The following is a 24,367-nucleotide window of genomic DNA, read 5'->3' as shown; positions in this document are numbered from 1 at the left end:
AGTTGTCCCCAAGAACCCTTGTTCAAAACCAGACACAGGGGTCAGATGGGGTGTCCAGGTCTCAGAAGGGAGGGGCTAGTGGCATATCCAGCCTGGAAGGGGTGTGCATGTGCTGTCACTGGAGTCTGGGAGAGGTGAGTGTAGCACATTTTGCCATCTTCCAGTGGACTGTTTTTTGGGTGAACTATTAGAAGTATTTGTTTTTGTTAAGTTTTTATTTTACTGTTTCTAATAGAGTCACGCAATACAGGTTAAGCAGCCAGAATACTCCAAAATCTAAACCTTTTGGAATGTCAACATGACACCACAAGTGGAAGATTCCACCCTGTGAAGCTTTGATTCAGGCATAGCATTCCCATCAGGTTATGTGTGTAAGGTGTAAATTTCCTGTTTCCACTTGTTCCCATCCCCAACATACTTCACCGTGTGTATGCAGATATTCCAAAACCTGAAAAATTCCAAAATCTGAAACACTTCTAGTCTCAAGCAGTTTTAAATAAGGAACAGTCCGCCTGTACTTACATATTTTTCAGTTAAAAATAAATGACTTTTTAAACTTAACAAGGACTGGATATTGAAAAAGAGTACATGGTAATAATTCTTCCTCTTGGTTTTGTCTCTCAGGCAGCCAAGTGGTTCCCTTCTCTGGAGGCAACTGGTGTCACCTGTTCCCCACGTATCCTTGGTGAGGTATTCTAGATGTGTACACATAACTAATACATATATTTTTAATATTTATGTATGTGCTCATCTATAAATTTACACACAAACATACATACCTATGTTTTTTAATGCAATTGTCAGCGTCTTGCTTGTTTTGCTTGACAATGCATCTTGGAAATTGTTCTATACCAGAATGAGGCGCTTCTTCATCCGTTTTATGGCTGTCTGGTATTCCATTACGTGGACAGGCTATAATTTATTTAACGAGCCCCTTCTGATGGATATTTAGATTTCCAATCTTCTGCTATTTTTGAACAATGAATGCCACAAGAAATCGTCTTGTACCTGAGTCATGTCACCCATTTGGGAGCCCACTCGGATAAGAATGCAACTCACAGGAATTCCTACTTCACTGAAGTGGTAATCAAACTCCATCATCAAGGCTTCCCGGCATGGGGAGGCTGGCCTGAGCTTCCTATTGGCTGTCCCTGTAGGTCTAGGAATTTTCCTGAGAGCTTCATCCACAGGATACAAGTGTAGCTTCTGAATGAAAGACTTGGGCTTCAGAGGAGTTGTAGTTAGTAGAAAGAAGGCATAGGAAGTAGATTTATTTGTTAGTTTTATGGAGCATCTAGAAATGAAAGCAGTGAAGGGTTTTTGATTGGTTTTGGAATTAGATTTCACAGAGCTGCTTAATCAGACCTGGTGGTCCAGGTGGGAGTCCAGTTGAGGAGTCATTCAACTGTTGTAAAAGTTAGCTCCCAAAATAAAGAAAATGTAATAGGTACTATGGTGTCAGGGTCTGGGAGTGTCACATTAATGGAAGCTTTTTTTTTTTTTTTTTTGGGTGGGTACTGGAGTTTGAACTTGGAAACTTCATTTTTGACCTTGCACAGGCAAGCTTTTCTAGCTGCAAGCTGCTATGTGTTCTGAAACGTTTCTTTACGTAAAGGCCTGGTTTTATGCTTATTTCAGAATTCTGTGCCAATGAACAATAGTGGCTGGGGCTTATTGGTCCAGGCTGACTCCTCGTCTTACTGGAAGCTCTCCTGCAGGCTTCCTGTTGTTGTCACCCCTTACAGGCACCTGTGGCTTAGACCAGGTAGAATGTGCCCAAGGTCCCTCAGCAAGAATTCACAGCCAGGCTCCTGGCCCCAGGGTTGTGCCTGCAGGGTACACTTAGACATCAGAGCCAATCAGGACTTACAGGCAGCAGTTTTTGACTGGCATTAGTCAGTATAGACAGCCCTTCCTCGTGATGGTTGCACTTACTATTCTTCAACTTTGCAATGGTATGAAAGCGATAAGCAATCTGTAGAAACTGCATTTTGAGCTGTGGATCTGGACCTTTTACCCTGCTGGCGATAAAGGAATGTGATCCACTCCTGCAATGATCCCAGCTAGCCGCACGATCTTGAGGAAACCTTTTGACATTCGGCTCAAGCTGTGCCTGAGCTCGGGTACTCGGTAGGTTAGTGTGGCATCTGTACTTTACGCCATGCACAGGTCATATTTTGGAGTCTGTAAAAAGACTTCCAAGTGGGACTAGAAGTGTGAAAAGAGATGCTATTTAAGGACATTATGCCCTCTTTCTCCCTGAAAGCACTTTGGAAAAGAAAGTGAATGCTAGCTCTGCTTAGTGAGGTTGCCAGATGGCTGTGACTCTATAGGTTGCTTGCGTGTGGTCCGAGGGTACTGGTGAGAAGGGAGAAGTATGGCTTTCCTGATCCTGAGTGTGATGCCAGGCAGGAGGTACCTCTGGCCGGGCCTGTTTCCTGCCTGGTACATGGGGATGGGTCCTCTGGTGTCACAGAGAGCTCCAGCTCTTGGCAGTGTTGCTTAACATATTCCCCAGCTCCAAACTGTTTGTCAATGGTCAGAATAAGTCTTTGTTTTTCTGGGCCATATATATGGTCTCTGTCACAGTTACATTCTCTGTAGCTCCAGAGTGGCACAAACAGCACGTACATGATCCAACAGGACCGTGTTCCCGTAAAGCAAGCCAGGCACAGAATTGGCCCTTGGGCCCTTAGTTTGCTAATCCTTACTCTAATTAACTAATGACATTAGACTGAATCTGCATAAAATTAGTGACTCCAACCCACTTGATTACAAACCTATTTGCTGTGTCTTTGGACCGGGTGCAGGCAGGCTTGCACCACCCTTGCACTGAGGTTTCACTACCAAGTGTGGAGGGAGTGACTGACTCAGAGTTCTGAAAACCTCCCGCACAGAAGGACCAAAGCCAAGTGACTGTGCAACCTAGTAGGCAGCCTTGCTTTGAGCCCCACCTTCCCCATCTGTGACATGGGAAGGTCACACATGGATTTCTCAAAAGAAATCAAGATTTTCTTCCCTAGAGGTCATGGTTTCAGCTTGTGTCTTTGGTCCCCAAGACAAAGTGTATGGCATAAATTTGTATTATTATCAGTATGCCAGGGGCACCCCATCTTTGCAGACCTTAAACCTTCAGGAGCCAGTTGCTTGGCTCCTTGGTGCCTCCTGGACTCATGTTATGTAATGACGAGAACCCTTCACCTGTGAGTTGCTGTGTGATCCCCAGTGAGGAACAGACTAACCTCTGTAACTTTTTGTTCTTCACCTGGACTTGCCCCTGTCCTGCCTGGGAGGTTGGGGAGGAGCAAGTGAGAAAAATGGAGACAGGTGCTTTGGCAAGCACACAGAGCCAAGGCTTCATATGGCCTCACCTGCCTCTGGTGGTTCCTAGGGAAGCCTGCTGGAAGAGGAGGAGACATCCTCACTTACCTTCTAGAAGCCAGGTAGATCAAAGGCTTCCTGGATTCTGACTCAGCCAGGACCAGGCATGCCCATGGTGGCCTGAGCATCTGCAGTCTTAACACACTACACGGCGCTCGCTCCCCGTTGGCCAGGTCAGCTACCTTCACTCTCTTTAGACATCCAGCCCAGCCTTGGGTGGCCAGGGGCTGGCGGGGTACTCCCTGGGAGAGCTGGAAAGCAAAGTGCACAGCAGCGGGTGCTCCAGGCGCCTTCATGTGCAGACTTGGCCATGGTACCTCTAAGGAGCTCAGGGCGTTGATTGGCTTCATGGTAATGGGTGAACCCACACACATTCCTGGAGTTGTACCTTGGTTTCCATGGTGAATCATCCGCTTAGCAAATATTCATTATTTATTTGGTTCTAGGCACAGTGCTTGGAATATGCAGTAGTGTTATGGATTACGAGCTTTCCTAATTGCCAGGCTCCAGGCCAAATGTTACAACAGAGTGGCTCATTTCATCCTCAAAATAACCCTCTCCACTTTGCAGAGGGGAAAACAGAGTCTCAATGAAATTATCTCTCTAAGATCATACAGCTGGTTAGAGACACAGCAGGATCTGGGACTGTCATTGGGTGTCATGGAGTGATGGTCAACTAAGGATGGCACTGGTGGAGCCCCAAGTAGAGACTAGATGGGCACCTCTTAGGTCTCGCCCAGCAGCATCCTGCTTCCTTCCTATGGGTCTGGCCTCCCTCCCACCTTCCTGTAAGGCAGGGAAGATTCTTCTGGATGCTGGACAGAGCCAGTTAAACTGTGGTCCTGGTCCCGAACTCCCCCTCTGCAGAGGGAAGGGTGGGGCACTGAGCTCTATTTCTGGTTGTTCAGCAAAATCAGGCAGTGGAGGCTCTATAAGAACCTTCCCAGGACTCAGCTGTGACTGTCTGGGTCTGAGAGGGACCCTGGGAACTGTCTTGTTATAGGGTGTGTGTGTGTAGGGGAGTGTTCACAGCTGATGGGACTTGGGGCTCTGAGTGGTTTGGTTCAGGCTGAGTACATAGGTGGTGGCACTCTGTCCGTTCTGCAGGGGAACCTAAAGGACCACACCTCCTAGGCTGTCCCCTACCACCCACCTCTTGATCACATCAAAGCACCCATCTGGCCTGCCCACCTGTTCCAGGATCCCCTACTGTGCCAGGTCAAGAAGCAATAGTGTGTGACACCACTACTCCTCCCCACCCCGAAGAGTCCTAGCAAACCCATAGCACAGGCGTGGAGGTAAGCAGTCTTGGGCTTGGTCCTCATCTTATCCTTGTTATACCAGTAAGCTGGTATACCAGTAAGGCCAGTTCTTCACCTCACTGAGACATGCTCCCCTCACCTATAAAATCTATGTTCACCCGGGGCACCCCCTATTCTCCACTGCTCTTTAAGGATCAGGAAGAAGAAGAGATGGCCAGTAGAAGACTAAGAGGGATGTGTCACCAGTCACCAGGGGGCATCCTCCTGACTTTCCATTGAGGGGAAGTGGGTGGAGGCCTGGCTGTTTCTGGGCCTGCCAAGTCCTAGAACGTTGAATGGAGTTGATGATGGGCTGGCGGGGTGTCAGTGTTGGAGGCTGCTGTTCCCTGGCCCTCCCAGAGTGAGCTGGGAGATTCTGGCTTTCAGATGTTCCTCCTGGGCTGTGTGGGGGGCAGGGGTGGGAGGTTCCTGTTTGGAGCCTGTGAGTTGATTTAATACAGCTGAGGCTAGGCCCCAGCATGGATTCCCAGAATGCATCTGGGTCCCTGCCAACACCCTCTCCCACCACATGTGGCCCCAAAGCCCAGGAATGGGAAGACCAACTTGGGGGCTGGTGTGGCAGATGTCACTGTCCTGCACTCTTCTTGTTTATCATTTATTAAAGGCAGGAGCTTAGGTGGCGGCAGTGCTCAGAGCAGCCCTTCTGAGAAAGCTGCACCATGGTGGTGGCCTCCCTCAGAAGCCCGGGGAAGAGGGAAGAGGCACGAATAATACAGGCCGCATCTTGATGGAGCTTGTCAGCCCCTGCAGACCACACTGTGCCATGCACACCTGATCAAGGGTTTTGAATGCCCCTGGCTTCTGAACTTGGGGGAAAAAATCTTTCATCTGCTCCCAGGATGGAATAGGATTTGATGGGATGGGACAGAACAGACTGAGCTGTCTGGTAGGCGCAGCCCTGGAAAGGAAGATGCAGCCATTGACGTACCCCTGGTCTTAGGTTATCAGCAGTCTGAACTTGGAGCCTCTCCATTCAGACCTGTGTCATTTAGAGTTCTTCAACTCCACCCCTCATCTCATCAGACCAGGAGAGGGGTGTCCAGAGAGGGGTGGCCTGCCTTGAGTTAGCTCCAGGGAGGTCCTGGCCTCCTGACTGCCTCACCCCCAGCCTTGCTTTGTATTTTGGGTGGAGGCAGACTTCAGCTAGGGATGACTGCTGAGATCTGTTTCTCATTGTTTGACCTATTCTTGGTAACCTTCGCAGAAGGACCTGGCAGCAAGGGGTCATTGGGGCGGAGGGAGTTGTACAAGGGAGATGTCTCTCTGGCTCCTTTGCCTTTTCTGCTAAAAATGGTGACAGCTCTGTGTTTCTACTAAAAATATCTTGTCTTCTGTCAAGAAGGCCACCCACACTGACAGGGTGGGGACTGGAGAAGCAAGACATGGGCCTTGGGGCCACCTTCTGTGGGAAGGTCTGGGGTTCATGATGACTCTTTCCTTAGAAGAGAGAGAGGAAGAAAGGGGAAGGGAGCTGGACACCATCTCTGAGGAACTGAGCAGCCACCTGCTTTGTGTGACAGGTAGTTCTACAGTCTTGCTTAGGTATACTCTCAGTTGCTTTGTGATTAAATGGGTGATAGGTGAATGGATTTAAAAAAAAAGCAACTGTAGCAGATTCAAGCAATGGAGTATTACTCAACCTTAAGAAGGGAGGGCATTCTGAAACATATTGCACCATGGTTGAATCTTGAAGACATTTCGCTAGGTGAAATTAGCCAGCCATAAAAGTACAAATACTGTATGATCCCATTTACACCAGGTGCCTCGAGTGTATATATTTTTTTCAATTTTTTTTTATTGTTTTATTATTCATATGTGCATACAAGGCTTGGGTCATTTCTCCCCCCTGCCCCCACCCCCTCCCTTACCACCCACTCCGCCCCCTCCCTCTCCCCCCCACCCCCTCAATACCCAGCGGATACTATTTTGCCCTTATTTCTAATTTTGTTGTAGAGAGAGTATAAGCAATAATAGGAAGGAACAAGGGTTTTTGCTGGTTGAGATAAGGATAGCTATACAGGGTATTGACTCACATTGATTTCCTGTGCATGTAGGTTACCTTCTAGGTTAATTCTTTTTGATCTCACCTTTTCTCTAGTTCCTGGTCCCCTTTTCCTATTGGCCTCAGTTGCTTTTAAGGTATCTGCTTTAGTTTCTCTGTGTTAAGGGCAACAAATGCTATCTAGTTTTTTGGGTGTTTTACCTATCCTCACCCCTCCCTTGTGTGCTCTCGCTTTTATCATGTGCTCAAAGTCCAATCCCCTTGTTGTGTTTGCCCTTGATCTAATGTCCACATATGAGGGAGAACATACGATTTTTGGTCTTTTGGGCCAGGCTAACCTCACTCAGAATGATGTTCTCCAATTCCATCCATTTACCAGCGAATGATAACATTTCGTTCTTCTTCATGGCTGCATAAAATTCCATTGTGTATAGATGCCACATTTTCTTAATCCACTCATCAGTGGTGGGGCATCTTGGCTGTTTCCATAACTTGGCTATTGTGAATAGTGCTGCAATAAACATGGGTGTGCAGGTGCCTCTGGAGTAACCTGTGTCACAGTCTTTTGGGTATATCCCCAAGAGTGGTATTGCTGGATCAAATGGTAGATCAATGTTTAGCTTTTTTTTCCAGAGTGGTTGTTGAGTACTCAGATTTACAGAGACAGAGAGCAGCATGGTGGTTGCCAGGACCTAGGGGATGAGGATGATAAATGAGGAGGCTGGGTACAGAGTTTTAGTTTGGCAAGATGAAAAAGTTCTGGAGGTGGTTGGTGGCGGTGGCTTCTTAACAGTGTGAATGTATTTAGTGCCACAGAACTGTGCACTCAAAATGGTTACCATGGCAAATTTCATGTTGTGTATACTATACTACAGTTTGAAAACGTTCAGTGGGCTTGGTGACTTCTCTCTTCTTCTTGACCTTTCTATGCCGAGTAACTAGTGTCCAGATGTTTATCTTTTACGCCAATAGTGGTGATGCCGATGATAGCGACAACTGGATTCTGCTGTAGGGAAACTAAATTAAGTAACCAGGATAGACCAATGGGGGTGTTGGGCCCCAGAGTCAGGCCTCCAGCTCTCTGGTGTCTATAGATTTCCCTGTAGCTAAAGCTACTATTGGACTAACCCCACTCAGCTGTGCACAACTTCCAGCCAGGTTTCCAGTCTCTCTTCTGTAAATGTGAGTGACATCTGGAGAAAGGCTGTTATGTGGAAGCGAATTGTCAACATAAATTACTGGAAAAATATGGTCCCCAAAGTGGTAGCATCAAGAGGACATGAAAGTATAAGCAGATAAAGAATTTCCTGGCGGAGTGGCTCAAGTGGTAAAGTGCCTGCCTAGCAAGCGTGAGGTCCTGAGTTCAAAACCCCAGTACCACAAAAAATAAAAGAGAGACCCCCCTATTAAAAAACGATAATTGAAATAAAAAGTTGAAAGTGAGATTTCCTGAAAATCTCATGGACAGAAGACGAAAAAAGACAAGGCAGGAACTTCTGGGGGAAAAAGTGAGAAAGTTGGATATGAAGGAGCACATGGCCAATGGAAGTTCCAGAAACTGAAACACAAAACAGGTGTGAGAAATTTATGAAAGAATTAATACAAGAAAATTGTCCATATCAGAAGGAGAAAAATCCTCACATAGAAACAGTCCTCAGTACTTTAAAAGAAAAGAAAATATGGTTTAGGACAATAGTTAGGAAATTGAAATAACCAAGAATAAAGTTCAAAAACCTCCTGAAAGAGGGGGAAAACGACCAAGCTGAAAGTTTAGGTTCGTCTACAAAGGCAGGAGGAGACGTGAACCGCCTTTTTGGGGCAGCAGTGTGAGTATATGATGGACAGTGTCCTGTCCTTGCTAGTGAGAAGGACACTGTCCATCACACTATCAGCCAAACGCAGTCAGGGGGAGGGCAGAACAAGGACATTTTCAGTCACGCAGGAAGGACCTAAAGCATTTATCTTGACAACATCTTTCTTAGGTAACCTCTTAAAGATTCTCCCATGCAAAGCAGGAGGGCCAGTGGCTGGAAGGAGACAGGAACCTTTCAGGGAGACCCCCAGAGGGGACCGGTGGCCAGGCCTCAGCTGTGTAACTGACCCCTGGTATCAGTGCAGAAGCCACCAGCGATGAGGGAGTCCAGGGCAGGCTGGGGAAGAGCTTCAACCATGATTGTCCAGATCTTGGTGCCCATGGAGAAGCCCAAGACAGTGTCACCTCTGCTAGGGAGCAGAGTTTGGCTGTGTGCACCATTCTGTATTAGAGTGGGTGGCAGGTCAGAAACAGCGACTCATAGGGTCAAAGAATCAAAGCATGCTATTTTAATACATTCTTCATACACATCAGTTAGGTGCCAGAGGACTTAAAAGCAGGAAGAGTTTTAAAAAGTTAAAAGTGGTTCCTCCGGGTGTGGGGAGGAACTTTTGCTTTTCATTAGAAGCCCTTCTGTTCTCTTCCGTTCTTTTTAAATCATGTGCAGGATGGCTGAGTTTTGGGTTTTTTTAAGCTAAAAAAAAGCATCACGAAAATTAAAATGAAACAACTTGAATGGCCCTGCTTTGCAACAGAAGTGTCTAAGAGTGGACTCAGGGGGACATTAGATGAGTCCTGTGAGTCTCACCTGGCTCCTGATGCTGCATCTGACACCACAGGTCCATTGACCACCTTTAGAGGAGCCCATGAAGGCCAGGCTGGGCTCCAATTGGAGAAGCCTTTGAAATAAAGAATTTTCAGTGCTGTTTGCTTGCTCTGTTAAGAGTTTGTATTTTTAGAAAATCAACATGTGAGAACAGAGCCTTTGGACCCCAGATGAGTTGAGAGCCAGTGGATGGCAGTGGCCTTTGTTCTTGTCACCTGCAGTTCCTGCATCCATGTACTGTGATGCTCAGCCCTGCCCACAAAGACTCTGACAGTACCGCCATGTGCCTGGGGTCAGAGCGCCCTAGGATGAACTGTAGATCGTGACTGAGGCCTGGTTCTGGCCCTTGCCTGGGGCCTGTTTCATACTGAACTAAAGGGGCTTTAGCGTGGAGTAAGAGGCCCTATCTACCATGGGGATCTTTATACAGTCCCCAAGCACAGGGCAGGCAGCAAGTGCCTGTTGGACTTTGGACATTGAACTAAACCATTGCAGTCCCTGCTTCTAGAAATGGACATTTCATATGAAAACTTACAGAGACCATTTCGGCGGCAAGTGGTGCAAGAGAAAATAACAGAGCTAGGCACTGGGGACTCGTTGGGAGCTGCCATGGGGAAGTGCGGGAAAGCGTCTCTGAGTTGAGACATCTGAGTCAAGAGTGGTGATGGAGTGCTCTCTGGAGGAAGGTTCAACCAGCAATGTCCAGCAGGATGGGAGGGGGGTCAGCATGGGGCAGCAGCCTCACATCCTAGAGAAATACCTTTGTCAGTTAAAGAGTTAAAGGGCAAGCAAGCCCCTGCAAGGTGGGTAGAGAGGTTGGGGGGCCTTGAACTCCACACTAAGGTGAGCAAGTGAGGCAGGCCCCATGGAGAGTCTGCGCGGGTCTGGGGTTAGAGCATGGAGTTTCCTGGAACCCCAGTGATAGCCACTTGTGTGAAAGGCTTTTGGTGGCTTGGATTCTTGGGAGGAGAGAGGAGGTCAGATTGGAGCACGGAGTGGCCACTCCTTTGCCCAGTGGGAAGAACAGAGACAAAGCACGAGAGCTGTCTCCTGTGCAGTGGGCTCAGGAAACCCTGCTTGTGGGGCCAGCTGTATGCCGGGCTGGTGTGGGGTCATGTCAGGCCAGGGAAGGTGCTGAAATACCTAGACCCCCCTGCCTAGCACCCCAACCTCGAATAACATGTGTAGGAGCCAGTGATGTCAGAAGGACTAAGAGACGAGTGTTTGCAAGATGACATTTGAAACTGGTGCCAGCGTTCTAGAGGCAGGCTGCCATGGACACGCACAGAGGAGGCAGCTGTTTACATGGTTGGTGAGGAAAGCTTCCCTGCCCACAGACACCTCTCCTGCCTACCCAGCACTCAGGGCTGAAGCCTAGAATTCCACCATTAAATGTTCATTCCTTTGGCTTATACAACAAACATCTCAGTGATCCTTAAGCTGTCTTGGTACTGAGGGTCCTGTGTGCCTTGGTTCGTCACCAGGGCCTTTGCCCTTCAGCAGCACAGCTAGCCAGCACTCATAGTATGTGGTTCATACTGCCCTAGATCTGGGAGGAGCCCAGATTCTGCACCTTGCTCTTAGGGAGAGACAGGCAGGAAGGGATACCGAGGGCAAGTGAGTGCTATGTGAGAGAGTGGCCAGGAAGAAAGGTGCATAGAAGAGACTGTCTTTGGCAAGTTGTTCTGTTTCTCCCCATCCCTCCCCAACCATTGCTTCATGACACCCAAGGACAATTTCAGGTCCTGCTGTGTCTCTAATCAGGGAGAGAGAAGGACAGGAGAGGTGGGGTCTCAGGGGAGAGACTTCTTGCCTTGGTTCCACACTAGGGCACAGGTAGAATGTTCTGTTACAGATCGAGTGGCCTCCTTTGAGCCTGGCTTGGACTGGAGGCCTAGCTGTGGGACCACAGACCTGTCCGCAGGGCTGGTATGGAATGGTAGGGGACTGCTCGCTGGCTGTTTGAGAGGCTCAGTTGTTTTTCTATCACTAGGCCTTTTGTCTATCAAGGGAAGGAAGAGAGCAAAGGCCTTCGATGGTACAGGCATGGGTTTTCATTTTCCCATAGAGCCCTCCTGTCTGCTTACCCGAGTGCTTGACTTCAGGGGGAGATGCACATTTCTGCATGCACCCTTCCGGGACCCCTTCTGGGCAGCATGCTTTAGTTTACCCCCTTCCCAATATCTGTGAAGGATGCTTTCTGAGTGCCATGGTCACAGCCTCCTTGGCTCCAGGTGAATCTGAGGGGTTATAATGCATATTGCTGGGGGTGGGAGATGAGTGGCCCCCATGAGGTGGAGCAGTGCAGCGCTGACAGCACATAGACACTTCCTTCCCATGGTGGCCCATGGCTCTCCCCAGGCCCATTTTTATCTACTCTTCATTTGATCAGCACTAATGGAGCACCTACGGTATACCAGGGATAGCAATGAGGCCTAAAACCAATCTCCTTTTCCAGACTGCTCATATGAGGCAGGAAAAGCCAGTGGGTGTGGACAGAGTTAAAATGTCAAGGGGTAAAAACAAAGGGAGCAAAAACGGCAGCCCGAGAGGCAGGGTCTGTAACCCTGGAGAAGTCTTGCCTGGCAGAGTCTTGCCAGTAGGAGCTTCCAAAGGGTCACAGTGTTTAGGCAAACAGGCCAGCAGTGTAAAGGCTTTACCAGGTGTGGCCAGGTGATCCTGGCAGGCTGAGCAGACTGGAACCGTGTTGTCCTGTGGCTCCCACTTGAGTCCAACCACTAGGAAGGCCTGCCTGCCCTTTTACTGAGGGCTGAGATATGCCACTCTGCTACCTAGCCCTGCTTGTGATGTTGTTCCAAGGGGCACTAGTCTCTGTGCCATCCATGAGTGTGTGAGCCGTGTCCTCCCCAACAGGCTGATGACCAGGTGAAATTTGGATCCAGAAAGGCCTTGGAATCCTGAGGGGCTCCAGCTGCACTGAGCTTGGTCTCGGAGGTTTTCTGTTTTTAGTACTTGGGAGACACTGGGGGAAGAAAAGATACTGGAATGAAGGCATACTCACAGAATCAACTTTTAGGGTACCTGCTGTTTGCTTAGCATGGGATTCTCAAACTGCATTTGCATCAAAACTGGCCTGTTCAAAGTGGGGATTCTGAGTGTCATCCCGTTTCTGATTCCTTAGGCCTGGGCTTCTAAGTTTGCATTTCAATGAGCTCCAGGTGCTGGTGAGGCTGTTGGTTCAGACCACGCTTGGAGAATCCTGGGTCCAGCCCAGTGCTGAGCCCTCTGGGCCACACAGGGCCAACTTGGGGTTGTGAGGAGCAACATAGAGCTGGGTCCCCTAGAGGCTGTTTGAGAGGCCAGGACAGCAAAAGAAAGAGACACACAACCCACTGGAGGTGCCAGCTCACAGTGAGTGCTTGCACATGTCCAGGGATGATGCTACAGGAAGGAATTAGTGCAGAGCACAGGTCCCCAGGTGTACAGGAGGGTCCCCAGCTCTGAGCTGACCTTGGAGGTGACCCTCAGCCTATGCACTGTGGTTCTTGACATCTTGGAGTTGGCTTCAAAGAAGCCAGCGAAGGAGCCACACCAGAAAATTGTCCAGGTTGCTTCTCAAATCATTTATCTACCCTGCCAGTGGACCATCAGTTCTGGGCCCGGATGACAGGCTGAGACTCAGAGTCCTGTGTCTTCAGTGTTGGACTATTGGCAGAATGGGTGAAGGTGGAGCGGAACGCCCCTCCTAATGCCCCTCACTTTCTGTCACTGAGGATATCGCAGGGGCTAGAACAGTCCTCAAAGCAGGGTTGTGCCCAAAGGCAGCACCTCCCTAGTATACTGGGATGAAAAAATACCAGGAACTCACTTTGTGTGGTAGTGGGAATCAAACCCAGAGCTTCATGCATGCTAGGCAAGTGCTCTACCACTGAGCTATTTCCCTAGCCCAGGAGCTCACATTCCTTAGAGTTCCAGGCACTGCTCAGTTGCAGTGGCTTATTTTAATCCTCCTAAGAGCTTCAGGAAACAGTCCCATGATCCTTATTGGACATATAGGGAAATGGATATGTCTCTGGACATTCTGTAACCAGCCTGGGATCCTACAGATAGTGAGTGATGGAGCCAGACCTCCAACCATGGCTGTCTGATCCCTGACCTGTCTCCACTCATGAAAGCACACATACAATCTTTTAAATTCACTCAGGAAAATTTGGTATGTTCTTTAAAGCACTGATGGGCACCATTTGTTTACTGCTTACTTTGAGCCAGGAACTACATTATCTCAGGCCCTTTTGTTAGTATCAAGGTCACTGTGATTGCCTCATTTACACAGGCAAGTCAGGCTTGGGAGGTGGGTTATCTATATAGGCTGTACGTCTGCAACTCAGCCTTGGGCTGTCAACACCAGAGCCTGAGTTCTCCCTGCTTCCTTCCCTACTTCCTGCCTGCTGCCACAGGTTGGTAAGGTAGCTGATGGATACCCTCTTCCCGCTCTGCTCCCTGCTTGCTCGGGCTCCTCCCACAATGCCACCTGGGAGTGTCAGAGGCTATGAGGTGGGAGCCCCCAGCAATCAGAGCTGTGAGCACTGCTCAGCTCACCATCCGTGGGTGCACCATCTAGCACCCACCTCCAGGTCGGATCCGGAGACTGGGATTCGGGGCCTCCATTATGGCAGGCTGGGATGGACTATGTCTAGGCAGACGGTAGGATGGCTAGCAGGGAGGGATTTGAATGGAGTCTTACGGCCATGGGCCTCATTCTGAAGTGGAGTTACCACTACCCCATATCTGCCTTGCCTGTAGACTTGACCTGGACTGGCTGTTATGTGAGGGAACTGGGTCAGCTGCCCATGGGACACTGCCAGAACACCTGGAATCTCCAGGACCTGAAACCCACACATTGCACCAACCTAATTCCCATCCCCTGGTGTTCTGTCCAGTTTTGCTGGGCTGCCCTTTGAGCTGTCTCAGTGCATTCCTGAGGGCAATTGAAGGCCTTGTGTGAATGGGGAGGAGATAAAATCCAGATGGATGGGCCTCTGACAGGTATCTTGGGCCGTTGGTGTGCCTGGCTCATTTTCAGGCCTGGAGGGAATAGGCCCACTCTGGGTAGAACTAAGCCCAGAGGCCCTTTGATTTCTATCGAGGTGGGAGCTGCCTGGGCAGGCAGAGGTAATGAAGGTGCAGGCTGGGGGTTTGTGGAAGGTTGGGGGTGGATGGAGAAGACAGGACGAAAAGCTCATCCTTCCATGCCCTTTGCTGTAACTAGCTCCAGACCACGGAAACTTAGGGATGCACTCCAAGACTGGTGGCTTGTGGGTTGAGTTGGGAAGTCACTGTCCACCCTCTGTGGGCAGCTATAGGAGATCAAGGAGCTATGACCTGAAATGGCTGGGGTAGAGAAGAGAGGAGTGGGGGCAAGGGAGTGAAAGGCAGAGACACAAAGGAAATGCTAGAATTAGAGAACTTCTGCCCACCCACCCACCTATCCATTCACCCACTCATTCATCCATACAACCACCTAACATCCATCCATCCATCCATCCATTCATCTCCCTACCCATCCACTCCTCTGTTCACCCACTCATTCACTTTACACAGTTTTTATTGGCTGTCTGCTCTGTTCTAGTCACTTTCATGCAGATCCCACCTCACTGTAGCCTTCAGCAGACCAATCATCCCTTCACTTTTTTCTTTTGATTTTATAAGACAGTGTAGCCCAAACTCTTGATCCTCCTACCTCAGCCTCTGCAGTGCTGAGATTACACACGTGAGCCACCATGAGTTATTTTTGATCTCATTTTGCACTCAGTCTGGTTATGACCTCAACTCTTGCAAACCCTTTTGACCACAGTCTTGTAATTCTGCCTGTTTATCTTGCAACCCACTCAGAGACTGTGTGCTCCTTTCCTCGGTCTCATAACTGCTTCCAATTCTTTGTATCTTTCTTACAGCTTTCCTTGGAGGCCTCACTCAGAGCCTCTTTTGCTGGTGATGGAAAGGTTAGTGTGAAACCTCAGCCCCCTGAGAGAGAATTGCCTCGTATATGTCTAGGGTGGCTCAGATGGGGAGGGAGTCACATTTTTTGAGTGCTTGTCAAATGCTCAGGGTTGTGCAAACAACAGAGCTTGGTGCTGGAGAAAGAGCCCTTATTTTGGAGTCAAGCAAGAAAGGGATTCATTCCTTGGGTTGATGTTAGCTGTGTGACTTTGGAGAAGTTGCTTAACCTTTCTAAATCTCAGTGTCCTTATTTACCAAGAAACCAGATATAAATAAGTCCGTGCAGTTTACTGCACAGGTAGGCAATCCTTGTGGTCCCTGGCATGTGGTTAGTGGGTGATGGCTCTCCTTCCCCCATGTTCATGGATCTGAAAATTCATTAGGGCACCCTGCTAAGCTGAGGTTGGCACAACCAGATGATGACACTTGCTGAGGACACAGGACTCCTGGGCCAGGACCAGGCAGGAGAACAGCAATGGTAGACTCTGATTTTTCTGGTCATTGTTCACTCGTGGCTCCAGACTTGTCCTGTCTCTCCCTTGGTCATTGGACCCCTAGTTCCCAGGACTGGATAGGATAAGTGTTGCTGAGTTGCTGGCAAGCAAGATGGCCTGAGTCAGCCTGGCACCTTGCTGTGGTCTCTCAGATTCCTACTCTGTGCAGCCCAGTGGCCAGAAGGTTGGTTGTCAGCACACAGGGATGGCGGGGATGAGAGGTAGAAAGCTGGGCTCTGAGGAGGGTGAGCAGTGCTGGAACTACAGGCATTTAATCAACTGAATTCCCACTGCGCTCTCTTGGACTCCATTTATTACCTATTAAATAATTATCTCATTTGGAAAGTGTTTCTTCATGTAGGGCAGACTCCACCCCGAGGCCATGGGTTTTGCAATGAGCTGTCTCCTGCCTGCGTGTTCCAGACTGGGGCAGGACCAGAGTGTTCTTGCCTGGGTGGGGCCTCCTCCAAAGCCATGTTTGACTCTGAGGCACGGCAGAGCCAGGCCCGCCTCCTGGCCCAAGAACTCCTGGCTAATAGACTCATTACAAGGATTTTCTTAAGAAGTCTTCTAAAGGATTCTGCCTGGGGCAGAGCTTGTTATTTACTTGCTATTTTCTGGGACCTGTCCCCGGGATCTCCAAAACACCTGAAAATGGGAGGGGCGGGCCTTTGTCAGGATTATTGAGGGGCCACTCAGGTCCTGATGACACAGCTCCCCCCCACCCCCCACCACACATTGAGGAGTCACAAAAGCAGAGCCCAGGCCTCCTGGCTGCAGGTCCAGAGCTCTCTCTACTCCATCCTTCCTTTGTTCTGAGATGTCACTGGTGTCTAAACATGTCCCTCCTTCCCTCTATAGGAAAGGGCCTGTTTCCTGAAACACGAGAGCAGGGAAGCTGTGTTGAATGAATACAGCTGTGCCTCACAACACCTCTATGGATGATTCCCCTTTTGTTATTAAAAAGTCACACAGACTTCATAGAACATGTGCAAACAGTACTGAGCTCACAGAAGCACGAGCCTCACCCATCCTGTCTGCTCCCCAGAGGTTGTGGTCATGGCCAGGTGGACGCACACCCTCCGGCCCTTCCTTTGCAGGACTGGGCTCATCATCTCTGAACTGTCAGTACCCTGGCTTCTGAGACTTGCTCACGACCCCAACTCTGGCTCTGGAGTTGTCTGTGAGCAGGCCACTGTCATGAATTTCAGCAGCAGTCACTATGGCGCACCTGGCGGGGTCAAGGCCCGGCAGAGCACTTCAGGCACTTGTCCTTTTAGATACTCAATGCATGAAAGACCCAGGGTGACTTGTTGGTGTGGGGGAAGGCCCTGTGGGCAGCGCTCCTTGTGGAGCCTGAGTCTGACTCCATCCTTAATAGGAAGCCATTGAGGACTCCAGACAGAGCAGTGAACAGCAGGTGTGAAACTCATGCTGGTGGGGCAGGCTCAGAGTCCTGGCTCTGCCGTGTGGTTCGAGGCCCTGTTTGTGGTAGGGGTTAGTACGCCTGCCCACACGATTGTGAAGATTAGAGGTAATTTATCAAGGCTCTTTACTGTAACACTACTGCCCAGCAGTGAGGATGAGCATAGGTGAGGCCACGGCCCAGACTACTGACTGTTTAAAATCTGGGAGCCCCAGACTCCTGCCCTGATCACGACAATTGTCATTTATTGTGCAATGATGGAGTGGTGGGTTAGGCCTCACTCTGTCTTCTCTACCCCACTTTACAGACAAGAAACCTGAGGGTCCAGGCCACGTCGTCTGAGGGCGGAGCCTGAATTTTATCCCACACTGTGTCCACCCTGTGGAACTCTGTCTTCAGTGGATGCTGACATGAGTGTAAAGCAGTGCAGTGCCCACTGCGGGAACCTTGGTAGACTTGGGGGGGCTTCAATGAAGTACCCTTTCCAGCTTTGCTGGGGGCTGGTTCAGCTCTGGGTAAGGATGAGCAGGAGAGGACGGGGAGGGGGACCTTGGGGTTGGGCCTGTGGCTCAGCGCTGGCCACCTGATAACCACCAGACTCTGTCACAGCCTTTCGCTCACTTACTTTTCAAAGCAAAAAGTGGCTCAGGCTCCAAGTCTAGCCTGTGCTCAACCCCCTGGGGCATTTGGACGCCCTGGTTCGTTGATTGCCACGGCAGGATTAGCTCTCTAAAGCCACAGCAGTTCTCCTGCCCCCTGACCTTGCAGGGCCAGGGCCTGCTGATTTGAGCCCCTTTTATTAATACAGATGAAAAAGGTATTTGCCAGCCAGACCTGTGGCCACCCGCTGTGAGAAGATGACTTCCCGCCTGCACAGTAAGCACTAAGATGCAGGCTCTCCGCCCAGTGCCCCTTACAGACTCATTACTGCTTGACCACGGAGGAATCGCAGAGCGGGCAGGGATGTGTCTGCAGGCTCTGGCAGCTTGGTGGATTTCAATGAGATGATCGCTTGTCATTTTTTATTAATGAGCGAGTGCCTGATTCATTATACATCTGAGGGGTGAGCCACCCAGATGGGGAGGAGGAACGTGGAAGTGTGCAGCCACCACAGAAAGGATGACATGGCCCATGTGAGTCTTTTCTTTCTGTTTCTTCCTGAAGGAGACAAGAGCAAGAAAAAGGTACCCAAGTTTGTCAAGCAAGGCTTGGGCTACCTGCTGCTTGATGTCAATATGGAGGTGGCCACAGGGGGAAGGGAAGTTACCTTGGGATGAGCGATATCTATGCAGAGCTTCCCTGGAGACCTGGTATGAACTTGGGGTGAGCCCTGGCTCGAAAGGCATTGCCAAAAAATTTATGGAATGTAGGCAATTCCTCCAATAAAGGGATATAATCCACCCAGCTCCCTGTCAGGCTCCTCTTATGTGCCAAGGTGGTAAAATGTGAGGGCTGTGGTGTCTTCAATGTCTAGGAACTCCCAGAGCTCCTGTGTGTCTGTTTCGCTGTCAAGAAGGCCCTGTGATAGCAGGCCCCCCTGCATCCTGATCTGTACAATATACTGAGCGGGGTCTGTCTGGCTCATCCTCTGTGGGGTGGAACTGTGGGAGCCTGGAGTCCTGTGCAGGTCCATTGTTGAGCACCTGGCACACAGGTAGGATGGTAAGGGCACCATGCTGGGCAGGTGGAGAGGGTGTCAGGATTTGAACTCAGGGCCTCATGCTTGTTAGGCAGGCACTCTACCACTTGAGCCACTCCATCAGCCATTTTTTGGTTGGGTTTTTTTCAAGATAGGGTCTCAAGAATTATTTGCCCTTGGCTGGCTTTGAACCATGATCCTCCTGATCTCTGTCTCCTGAGTAGCTGGGATTACAGGTGGGAAACCCCAGCCATCAGGCCAGGATGAAGAGATTTTTAACAGCCCAGCTCAGAGGGGCACCACCCTGCCAAGCAGTTGGCCTGACACACTTCCAGCCAAAAAGGCACACTGCACATTGTTTTATGCTCTTTGGTGGCATTAAGGTACAGTTCATTTCTGTCCTTTCCCTCCCAACATGGAGGGAAGTAGAGGTCATCCCCAGCTCTCCTTGGATGCCTGTGGGTAGTAGGTTTGGGAGTGGGTCAAGAGGCAGCAAGTGGTTGGCATCAACTCTGCCATTTTCTAGCTCTGAAAAAATCTGAGCCTTGGGTTTTTAATCTATATTAACAGGATCTATTTCACAGGATTCTAAGATGACAAGAGAGTAAGATGAAGTAGCCTTTGTTAGGGTGGGGTCATTGGAGGATGTGACTTAGATCATTTGTAACCTGACCTTATTAAAGATGAGGGGCCCTTCCTGCCTTAGTCAGCAGGCCAGTGAGGTGACAGTGTGCATAGAGCCAGCACTGAGTTCCCCTGAGCAGAGGTATTGCTCTGGCACGGCCTGCCCCAGTCCACCTGGCTCTCGCCAGTGCCCACATTGGCCCAGCCAGTGCCTGCCTTTTCCCAGCTGGATGCCCACCCTGACCTACTGATTACACAGACACTATGGAGCCTCTCTTTTTAGGATTGCTTTACGTGAGGACACAGTTTGAGTGGCAAACAGTTTTTAGTCTGCTTAATTACTAACTAGTATTTTTTAAATCAGGGTTTGAACTGCAAACGGCGTTAGTATCCAGCCACACTTTGGACACCTGGGCAGTTATGGGCTAACCTGGAAACCTACTGGTGTCACATTACATTACCTTTTTGGGAAAGTAAATGTCCTTGAGTGCCAAGTCACTGATTTATAAAATGCCGAACTTTGAGAACACAGCTCATTTGTGAGAGGGAACAGTCTGTATTTCAGGCTAAAATAAAGGTTCTGATGTGTCCCAGGAACTGCACAGATAAGCTGAGGCAGAGGAGGGAGAGGCCTGGATGGCCCAGCCAGGAAGACGCATGCTGGGAAGGGCGGAGCTAAGGAGCTGGGGGAGGGACTGTGGACAGCAGACAGGGTGGTGGGCCAAGAGGCCAGTTTGGCTATACAGCTGCCTGTGTATGTGGGGCGGCTGGAGAAGCAGACAGACTCCAAAGGCAGCAGTGACTAGGCTTGGATGTTCTCTACTGGGCTTTGGTGGTGTCAGAGAAGGTTCTGGGTGTAGAAAGTCCTATCCTGAGCCCGTAGGAGGGGCTCTGTGAGGGCTGGTGTGGGGCCACTGGTGACCTGCACACACAGCAGGGGGTTATCCTCTGGAGGCGCTTGGAAGTCACAGAAGGGAATTTCTCTAAATCCCCCTCCCCATCTCATCCCTCTCAGCCTGGCAAAAGATAACTAGCTCAGAGTCATTGCGGTGTGCAGGAGGCCTGACCTGGACATGAACATTTTGGGAATGAAGGTCTCTGGAGACTGGGGGGGGTCCCAGAGAGCCACCTTGCTGTGGAACATTTTCAGTATGGTTAGGAGGCAGGAGCAGTCCCGCCCATCGTGTGGTAACCTACTCTGGACCTTGAATGTTCCCCTGAACAAATGGAAGGGAAGAAAGGGGATGATGTCAGGGATTCTGCCCGAGGCCTTACTCACTTCTGCCTGTGAACAGTACTAAGGGTTGGGGGACCCACAGAAGGTGAGGCAAAGCTGCTAAACCTAGCTTGAGCCTCTTCAGTGTTTGAGCATGTGATGTGGTGCTCCTAGGGGCTCCAGATGGCCACAGTCCTTCATGGAGAGGGACTGCATCTGGGAAGTCAGTGTGCAGAAAGCCACTCGGCCAGTTCTTCACTGTCTGGGTAGATTTCCCTCTGTCTTGTCCTCACCCCAAGAGGGAAGGGAGCCATCAGGAAGGGATTGAGGCTCTGTCCTGCCAGCCTCCAGCCTCATTGGGCCCCTCGCTCCCCCTGAGGTTGAGGAAAGGTTTGGTTCCCAGCCCTTGTTTTCTTTCTGTGGCTCTGTGGTGTAATGTGAGGCAGTACCACCCAAGAAGGGATCTGCTTTTTAGTTTTGCTGACCCAGGGGCTTCGGGGGATGGGATTTTTATGTAATAGGCCGAGACAGACCCCTGACCTCTTGGCAACCCCGCAGCCTTCAAGAAACAGTCTCTGCAGCAGTGTCTGGTTTAGCCATCTTCATCCCACTCTGCCAGGGAGCTGCCACGAGTGACTCACACCCAGGGCTGCTGCTTATCGGGGGGAGGAGGGGAGTTGTGAGGTGCTCTGGAGGTCCTGGCTTGGAGCCCAGAGGCCTGGGTTCTGCACCAGGCCCTATGTGTCCAGCCTCTGCTGCTTGTGTGACAGTGCCATGACCCTGCCTTGGGTAACCCAGACTCTCTGTCTGGACTCAGAACCCCCTCATCAAAGGAGGGATAGAGTTAATGGTCAGGCAGCCATTGCCAGCCCTCTGCCCTCTGCCTGCAGACAGCACACCTGGACTTTGACCCAGAGGTGCACTCGGTGTTTATGGGACAGACCCTTTGTGCCATAGGCCCTTGGAGATCTGAGGGGACTCTGGGGCTTTGTGCTGCTTTAGTGACTTAGGAGGGGGCCCTGCTGGCCCCATTTCCTGTATAGGAAGCATGTCTTAGAAGCCTCAGGTTGGGCCCCTTAAGGAGCATGTTGGAGAGTGTCTGGCAGGGCAGACACCTGAGTCAGAGGGTCTCAGGTGGACGTGTGGAGTCAGGGACCCGTAAAGAGGAGTGGGTCAGGACAGGTCTGGTCAGGGCTTGGGAATGGGATGGAGGTAGTTGACTCTGGAGCTTTCCTCCTCCTAGACCCTTCCTGTCCTGGTCAGTCTCTAGCATCCCATACCTGTGCTAGTCCCATTACTTAAAGGATGTCCCTTTGGGGAACAGATAGGCTAGTTTTCATATTCTTGGTGCCTTGAGATCAGGTAGGAAGGAGGGTACAGACTGTCATTGGGTTTGGAAGGGGTGAAGATGACAATGACAGTGACCGTTCCTAGCACTGACCCAGCTGGCATGATTCTGGCAAATGTGCGGGGCAGCATGGCTTAGTTGCAGACCTGTTGTGCCATGTGTGACTTTGGAAATGGTAAGTTTCCAAGCTTCTATTTGATTGGCACTCCTTGTCCCAAGGAACTTGCTATGTCCCCCTGTGGAGGGAAAGGATGAAGAGGTCATCTTTCAGCTTAATTAGGGATGGGACACAGATCCTCCTGTGACCCCTGCATGTAAAGGGCCACCCTGCCAGCGGACTCACAACTTGACTCCTTGGTCCTCAGTGTCCTCGTGTTGCACGAAGCCTTCTCCAGAAGGCAGGAACATTGGCCTGGGGCCAGTCATGTCTCTTTACAACTTTGCTGTGCACTTTTTGTAAATCAGTCTCCCTCCCTAGTTTCCCCTTCTTACTCAGCAGACCCTCTGACCCTGTTGGTCCCTAGGTCCTACCCAAGTCTCCCTTCCTTTCTTGGGGTTGCAGAGTCAAGAGTTTGAGACTCCATGGCCCCCAAGCTCTGACCCTTGTCCTAAGCCCGCCTCAGACTCTGGAGGGCACACAGGCAGGCTGGTTCCCAGCCTGGAAAAGGTTCCTGATGGGGGGAAAGTCTGTAGGTTGCCCAGCAACGGCCAGATCCCCCAAGTTCAGCCAGCCTTTGCATTATGGAGCAATGAGTGCTCCTCTCAAGCCTACTCCTAAAGCTGCCACCACAGGTCCTGCATGATTCATGCGCCACTTGAAGTTGGTTCCAAGCTGCTCCTCCACCCCTCCCTCCTGCGCCCTCCCTCTGGGCTGCTGGGTAAGTTGAAGGAGAAAGGCAGTTTTTCCTGTGATGCTTCAAGTGGAAATGAGGAAGCCGCTCATGTTTGTACAGGCCTGTCCTGCAGCTCTCTTCTCTCGCGTCCCTTCCTCTTGTCTGGTGCACTCCAAGTTTGAAGCCAGTGAGACTAAGTAGGCACCAAGGCGGGGGAGGTTTGTGGGCTCAATTGAGTGGGCTGGAGGGAGGGAAGCTGGGGGAAGGGAGGGAGGAGTGGGGGGACAGGGGTCTGGAGGCGGGGAGAGCTGGGGAATGTGAGCAGGAAAGGAGGCCTGGAAGAGAAAGACTTGTGCAAGAAATTTAAGTGGAGTGGGCAGGTTGTCAGAGAATAGGGGGCAGGGGGAAGAAAATTCACTCTTCCAGCCCCCTCTCACTGCACCTTCGGAGCAATGGGAACCCCTTGAACTCTCAGGGTGCCGGCAAGAACTTTGAACCTCAAGTCTCTCCTGAGAACCGCCTGAGCCCAGCTTCTGAGAACTCAGACTTCACCACCTCAATCCCCTGGTGGTCTGAGTGGCAAGGAGGACCGCAGACAGGAATCTTTATTGTCTGTCGAGCCCCAGCTCTGAGTTACTTAGAAAAACATGTGTGTTAAAACTGAGCTCCCTTCCCCTGGGAAGATGCTGTTTTCACATGAGGAATGAATTTGGGGAAAGTTGAGTTTAGGAGAGAAAGAAACAAAATCATATTGAAAACGAATGTTCTAGAGCCTTGGAAAAATTGAGGAGACTCTCTCTTTCATCATCCCTGTTCTTCTGTGCAACATCCTTTTGAATCTTCCTTCTTTGGGCTTCCGAAAGGCCCTTTCTAGCCCTGCCATCAGGGCCCAAAGGGTCCTTAAAGTGGGGAGACTTGTTCCATTGGGGTGTGATGTTGCCACTATGGCCTCTTGAGCTGCGCTGCAGCATAGAGGAAACCTTGCTATCCTTGATTTTGCTGGCCCTGGGATTTTCAGAAACAAAAGTTAGACAAGGAAGTGAGATCTTCCTGGTGGTGGTCAAAATGGTGGCATTGACCATGAGTCAAATCAAGAGTATAGCTGTGCTGGTCTGCTGGAGTGGTAGAGTGCCAGCCTAGCAAGCATGAAGCCCTGAGTTCAAACCTAGTACCACCAAAAAAGAGTATAGCTGTACTAAAGGAGAAAGCTGAGGGTATGGGATGGTATAACTAGAAACCCAAACAACTCCTCTTGGTATGGAGGGGGAGAACGTTGCTGGCAAAGGCACTGAGTGGCCATCCTTAAAGAAGGATGGAGGATGCTTGCTCTAGAAAAGTAGGAAAGTCACTGTGCCTGGGCCTGACAGGAGGCATGGAGGGAGCATGGTGTTAGGGGCTAGGAGAGTTGGGACATTGCTCTAGCTGTGTGTGAAGACAGAGCTGGAGGGCCCAGCTTGGAAGAAGGAGGCCACAAAGGAGATC

The 24,367-nt window shown here is 50.3% G+C and overlaps 1 protein-coding gene across 2 annotated transcripts in view; it reads left to right on the top strand.

The window, feature by feature from the left end:
• Gli2 (GLI family zinc finger 2) overlaps nucleotides 1-24,367 on the top strand; it is a 218,606-nt gene that overhangs the window by 90,800 nt on the left and 103,439 nt on the right. The window contains exon 2 of one of the 2 annotated variants that reach the window (XM_074070530.1): nucleotides 625-685. The exons of the other annotated variant lie outside the window; for it this stretch is intronic. The gene's annotated coding sequence lies outside the window, so the exon portion shown is untranslated. The remainder of the gene's footprint in view (nucleotides 1-624; nucleotides 686-24,367) is intronic. 2 annotated transcript variants of the gene reach the window in all.

This window comes from Castor canadensis, chromosome 4 (assembly GCF_047511655.1).
Source record: "Castor canadensis chromosome 4, mCasCan1.hap1v2, whole genome shotgun sequence".
NCBI classification, from domain to species: domain Eukaryota; kingdom Metazoa; phylum Chordata; class Mammalia; order Rodentia; family Castoridae; genus Castor; species Castor canadensis.
Note: the sequence above shows the minus strand (reverse complement) of the source record. Positions and strands in the feature narration are given on the sequence as shown.